The sequence below is a fragment of the Mustela putorius genome, unplaced genomic scaffold (genome assembly GCF_011764305.1).
Source record: "Mustela putorius furo isolate JIRA1106 unplaced genomic scaffold, ASM1176430v1.1 tig00003863_pilon_pilon_pilon, whole genome shotgun sequence".
NCBI classification, from domain to species: Eukaryota; Metazoa; Chordata; class Mammalia; order Carnivora; family Mustelidae; genus Mustela; species Mustela putorius.
This window is the reverse complement of record NW_025422015.1, coordinates 19,533,542-19,539,914: the sequence shown is the minus strand read 5'-3', so window position 1 is coordinate 19,539,914 and position 6,373 is coordinate 19,533,542. Positions and strand designations below refer to the sequence as shown.

Sequence of the window (6,373 nt, the reverse complement as noted above, 5' to 3'; positions counted from 1 at the left end):
TTAATAGTTTCAATTAATTCTTTGGGTTTTTCTAGTTAAGATAATCTGTAAAGAATAGTAAATGTATTCCTTCTTTCCAACAATTTTATTTTTAACTTTATTTTGCTTTTTGTGAGTGATTTTGGGCATTTTTAGGTTGTAAGAATGATATTTGTTTGTAGTTAAGATTTATATATAGGAAAATATAAAATAGGAGTCACAGTTTTCACCCAAGCTGACTCCAATTCCACTGCCCAAATGTAAGTTTAATTAATGGCTTAGTATATATTCTTCCAAGTTTTTCTGTGCACATGAACTTTTATGTTTGCAGGTTATTAACAAAAATAGAGCTATATTATGTACACCCTTCTGCAATTTGTTTGTTTCTTTATTTACTTTATCATATTTAAATGTCAGCAAACATAGTTCCATCTTATTTTTTAATTTTTTTCTATTTTTTAAAAAATTTTATTTATTTACTTCACAGAGAGAGTGAGACAGAGAGAGAACATGAGCAGGGAGAAGGCAGGGAGAGGAAGAGGGAGAAACAGACTCCCTGCTGAGCAGGGAGCTGGATGCAGGGCTCCATTCCAGAACACTGGAATTATGGCCTGAGCCGAACGCAGACATTTAACTAAATGAGCTACCCAGGTACCCTATCTTATCCTTTTAAACAACTGCATATTATACCATCTATAAAAGTTCTTTAACGTGTTTATCCAATACCTGATTATTAAGCTTTTTCCCCAATTTTTCTGTGTTCTTTTTTTCTGCAGTGTGTATCTTTGAACATCTTTATGTAGTCACATGATTTTTTTTTTTCTGCCAGATATACTGCTAAAAGCAAAATTGTTAAGGAAATATTTCGTTGTTGTTTTTTAAAGGATGAGGCCATTAAACTATCATTACTAAATGATAGTTTCCTCGGGAAATTAATTTTTTAAAGACGCTCATCCACAAATAAAGACTTTGTTTTTTGCCTTTTCTTCCTTAGGCTTGAGTAACACAGAACTTTTAAAGCAGAGAAAAATGACCTTTAATTCTAGGGAATTTACAAATGGAAAAATACTGGCTTAAGAAACAAACATCTTATTTTTTGAAAATTGCTTTCAATTGCTAGTTCACTGTAAAAGAAAACCCATCAACATATCTAGTAATACATGCTTTTTAGGTATAATTGTATGTACACACAAATATTAAAGAATTGCTCTGGAAATTATGGACGCCTGGAATTCATCCATGTAAATTCACAAGAAAAATAATTACTTTTCTAACTGCCTCATATTTACCCAACATTTCACTCTACCCTGCAGGGTCCTATTTTTGTGTTCTCTTCCTTTCTTCAGCTGGAGGGAGAAGGACTGAGTTCCAGGCTTCTAAACCACCATGCCTTGGCTGCACAGAGCTTTGAGGACACTGTGATGAAGAACTGGATGATATGTTTAGTTAAATACTTTTTTTGTCATCTGTGTGTGTGTGTGTGTGTGTGTGTGTGTGTGTGTAGGGGTGAACAAAATGGTGGGAAAGTATATCATCTCAACATGGAATACCAAAATGGCTACCAACTGTTGAGGATCAGCTTGTATACTAGGTGGCAAAGAATAAACAAGGATTTACTCATCTAGAATATTTTGCCAAGATCCCCTTTATTTCCAAGTACTTTTCTTCAGGATTTATTGAGGATTTAGTATTATGTTTGTGATTAGGAACAAAGCACTGAACAAAATAAGACTGTTTGGGGCAGCAGTCTTTACTTTTTTTTTTTTTTTTTGTACTGTTTTCCCTGAAGTAATTTTGAAAAACTATACCCCTCCCTTGCAAATTTTTAAGCTGACATGTGACTTTTATTTTATCTTGTTTTGTTTTATTTTATTTTTCTTAAAGATCTATTTTTTATTTTTTTATTATTAACACATAATGTATTATTTGTTTCAGGGGTACAGGTCTGTGGATCTTAAAGATTTATTTATTTCCTTATTTGAGAGAGAGAGAGAGAGCTTGCAAGTGGGAGGAGGGGCAGAGGGAGAGGGAGAGAGAGAATCTTAAGCATGCTCCACATCAAGGCAGAGCCTGATGTGGGACTCTATCTCAGCATCCTGAAGTCATGAGTTGAGTTGAAACCAAGAGTCTGATGCTTAACCAACAGAGCTACCCAGGCACCCTCAAGCTGACATATAATTTTTAAATCAAATTTTAAAAGTATGTAGTTTCTATCATTGGTGACTAGGTAACAAATCCATTGCTCTGGTTAAAATGGAATCTGTAATTACTTTCCTCAAAATATGTAACTTTTCCTCCTAACAACTTTGTTACATTAACATTTATTAATATTCTCAATTATTATCACATTTTTATTAAAGAAAAAAATTGAGATTTTTATCTAATGAAACAGAACTCAAAAAGGGCTGCTGAAGTCTTATTCACCATCCTAACCACATACAGATTGTTGGGACATTTAAAGTAACTGCTCTTTTGTTTTTACATTTGAGGGCAGAGTGATAGGATTTTTAAGTGGAAATTTTTTAATTTTGGAAAGGAAGCTTAAAAAATATATATTGCAACTTTTTATTCTCTGGGGAAGACAACTGAGACTGAGAGAGGCAGGGTGACTTACCCAAGTCACCCAGCTAGTTGGTAAACTTGAGACCCTCAGTGTCATTTGGTGGCCTTTTCATTATTGTATGATCAAAAATACTACAACCTCTATGGTAGGCTTAAGTAAAAACTAATGGGAACAAATAACCATAGCAACCACAATAAACCTACATTATGTAAGAATGAGACAAAAATCCTATATACGATAATATCTTTTTTTAATAGGAGCAAGTAACAATAGCAACAACAATATAATACTCTATCAATAAGACAAAGTCTTGGCTATAATCATTTTATTTCACTTTCTCTTATATTTCTAATATTTTATTTATTCCATAGTATCTATGAAATATTTTGCCTGAATTTTTGAGTTAGTTTCCCATTTTTATTTGGGACAAGTTTACCAGTTCTTTCTTTGATTTATACATCTTCAATATCACTGAGAAAAAATGGAAATACATTCAATTTTAGAACGATAAAATGTAGAAGGATTAATTTCATCACTGAGTGTTTTAGGTAATATTTTGACAAATGATGTAGTCTTTAAAAAAAAATTTTAGGATGTATCTTTGAACCAATCAATATCAGTCTAATTAAGTGGTTAAAAGACTGGTTATGCTAGTGAAATGATTTAATTCTGTCCAGCTCAATTATTATCAATAACATAACAGATTTCTGGTATAGTCAAAACTCAGTTTGGAAACTAAAAAAAGTTTATAAACAAAATAAAGACCCTGTAGGAATACTTCTCTGTATTACTATTCAAGTAATTAGAAGGAACTGCAAATCTGTTTAATAACTGGGCCTATTTGCCATATAACTTCCTAATATTAGAAATGAGAAAAATAGAACTTTCTAGATAGCTTCTGGTATTGATACCCAAATTTGCAATTTTTCATGCAGATGTCTGTATCAGGTATGTGTTCAGGCATAAATACAGACTACTGTTTTTAATACTACAGTTTAAAGTCTACCTTTATGTTCTCCACTGACATCTAAAGTTAAGATTTAATACGAATGTTAATTAAATTAAATGAAAATTAAACTAGATCATACATGAATGTATAAATATGAAAAAATATTTGTTACTGGGGATTCCTCATTTAAATAGAACCTAAAAGGAAACCTAGTCTAATAAAAAATAATATAGATCTAGGGTCATTCACCCTGCAGGCTTTTACCATGATGTAGGAATGCCCCCAAATGTCCAAAAAAATGACTTGATTTAAAAAATGCCTTTCAGCATAATGTTTGACTAAAGTGAAGGACATCTGTTTAATGTATGCATGTATCTATTTAATTTTTCAAAAATTAGACAAACTGGTGCCTGATCTGGCAGTACATATACTAAAATTGGGATGATACAAAGAAGATTAGCATGGCCCCTGCAGAAGGATGACAGGCAGATTAGTGAAACGTTCCATATTTGTGACCCTCATGGGGTCCAGAGCCATCACCTGAAGAAATAAAAGCTGTACTCAGTTGGCTTCCCAAGGCTGAGGAAGGACCTGGTAGCAGGCAGGGCAGGAAGGGGTGCTGGAAGCTAAAGGGGGTGCTGCAGAGACCCCAGAGGCCCACTCTGGAAATAGCCAAGTCCCTCTCCAAACACCCCTCCACTCCACCCACATCAAGGGCCTGTAATCACGTGGTCCTCTGCACAAAAAGAAAGAACAAAGCAGAAGAAACAAAATCAGATAAGCTATTGTTTTGACTTCCTAGGTAGCCTGTTCTCTAGAGCTCCTCTTCATCATGTTTTTCCCCTAGCTGCAAACCTACACACTCCTAACCCCATTACTTTGTTGTGGATCAGTGCAGATTTTTCACCTTTACCCCAAGCAAAATTCCAGGCTTATCTTTGCATTACCAACATCTGATGAAACTGCTCAGCTAAACACAGGAACAAATGGACCTTCTACTCTAGGTCCCCTCCCCCACACCGCCCCTTCAGCCCCATAGAAAAATGGCAGATTTGAAGTTAGAGCTTTTTCATTAAGATCAGCCAATTTTATTTCATTTTATTTTTTAATGACAAAATCTGAATTTTATTTTAACACCATTAATACCTATTTATTTATTTTTTTAAATTTCTTTTCAGTGTACCAGAATTCATTGTTTATGAACCACACCCAGTGTTCCATGCAATACGTGACCTCCATAATACCCACCCAATTTTAAAGAGGGCCAGCTACCACACAAAGCCCTAAAAATGGAAAGGAAGAAGTCTGAAGACATACTCTTCCTTGCTACAGAGAAATTTTCCCAGGGGTGGGGCTGGGAGGATGGGGTGGAGGTTGGGAGAGTTTGGTTGCAATGAAATTTACTTCCCGTGAAATGTAATGAAGCCATGTCTGTAAGTTATTTTAAAATTCTAGTAGTATCATGAGCTGAGATACACTTATAACTCTGTATCATTGTATTTTCAAGGTCTAACTCTGGCAAACTATATTACACTTAAGTAAAATATCAGAGGTGTCCTAGAGCTGACTTGTAAAAGCTGATTGTTAAATATTCAGGAATTTTGCATACAGTTGTCTGACACAGTCATCATGAAAAAGCAGATTATATAAACTCAAATTTTAAATTATATTCCCAAAAGAGGTAATAAATACTTGAAACTCATCATTATGGTTTATCGTTATTTATGCACTGAGGTTCCTTCTGTCTGCAGTGTCTACATTAGGACTGTCAGGTAAGATCTAGGATGCCCAGTTAAATGTGAATTTCACATAAACAATAGAAAATCTCTTCATATAATTGTTCCCCAAATATTACATGGAAATACTAATACTAAAACACTTGTTGTTTACCTGAAATTAAGTTTAACCAGGCATTCTGACTTTTTGTTTGTTAAATCTTGCAGATTCTGTATGAAGAAAATACCACACAGTGGTATATCACAGCTCATTTCTTTCTAACTCTGTGTTCGCTGACTTTACATGAAAACTTGAAATCAGTCCCAGCGGTTGTATTTACAACAAATCAAGGCTCCCATCGTCCAAGCACTTGTTAAATATTTACCAATATATTTTGAGTAGAATCCATTTAAATCATTTTGCAATATTGTATGATGCTGTCCAGATGGTTAGAATAAATGAATTCTTTGATTATTTGGTTCCTACAATGCAAATTCGTTAGTTTACACATATGTTTTTATTATATTCTCTATGCTTACTATTCCATGAAGGAGATGGCAATATCACTTGTAGGAATTTTTTTTTTCAAGGAACTTCTAGTGCACAATTTTTGCCCTGAAGTTTTCGAGAAAAATGATGTTTTACTCAAGTTAGGGTTCTCCATTGATTATGACCATACGCACACTAAAGAATTCTTAATTTTTCTCTGCAGAAATAAAATGAAAACTTCAACTCATCCAGAATATTCTTCCAATTCATGCACTTAACACACCTTTTGAAGTTAGAATAGTGTAGAGATTTGCAGAGCGGGTTAAACTTGGGATCACAAGTTAATTAATATGAGGAAGATGTGTAAGAAGAGTGATGGTTGCTTTGCTTATTCCTCTCTCTGCCGTGACCTGTACTGATGCTTCTCATAACCATCAATAAATACTTTAGAGGATGCAGCAGGCGAAGTTAGACTGCACAGGTCAATTCATTGAAAATATTTTTTCTTTCCCCCTCTTTAAATTAAATGAGTGAAATGAGAGAATGGATCAATTAATCATTTTAGGAGCTAGGCTCTGGATAATCAAGGTCAGTGACCTTGGTGGGCTGATAAATGAATTTGATCCCAAGGAAGGCCTGGCAGGATCAGGTTTCTGGTTGCCTAGTTTTAATCATTT

The 6,373-nt window shown here is 34.2% G+C and overlaps 1 non-coding gene across 1 annotated transcript; it reads left to right on the top strand.

Moving 5' to 3' along the window:
• Window positions 1-3,897: 3,897 nt before the first annotated feature.
• LOC123387870 lies at window positions 3,898-4,004 on the top strand. Its single transcript, XR_006602368.1, has one exon. It is a non-coding gene; the product is annotated as a U6 spliceosomal RNA (small nuclear RNA).
• The last annotated feature ends 2,369 nt before the right edge of the window (window positions 4,005-6,373 follow it).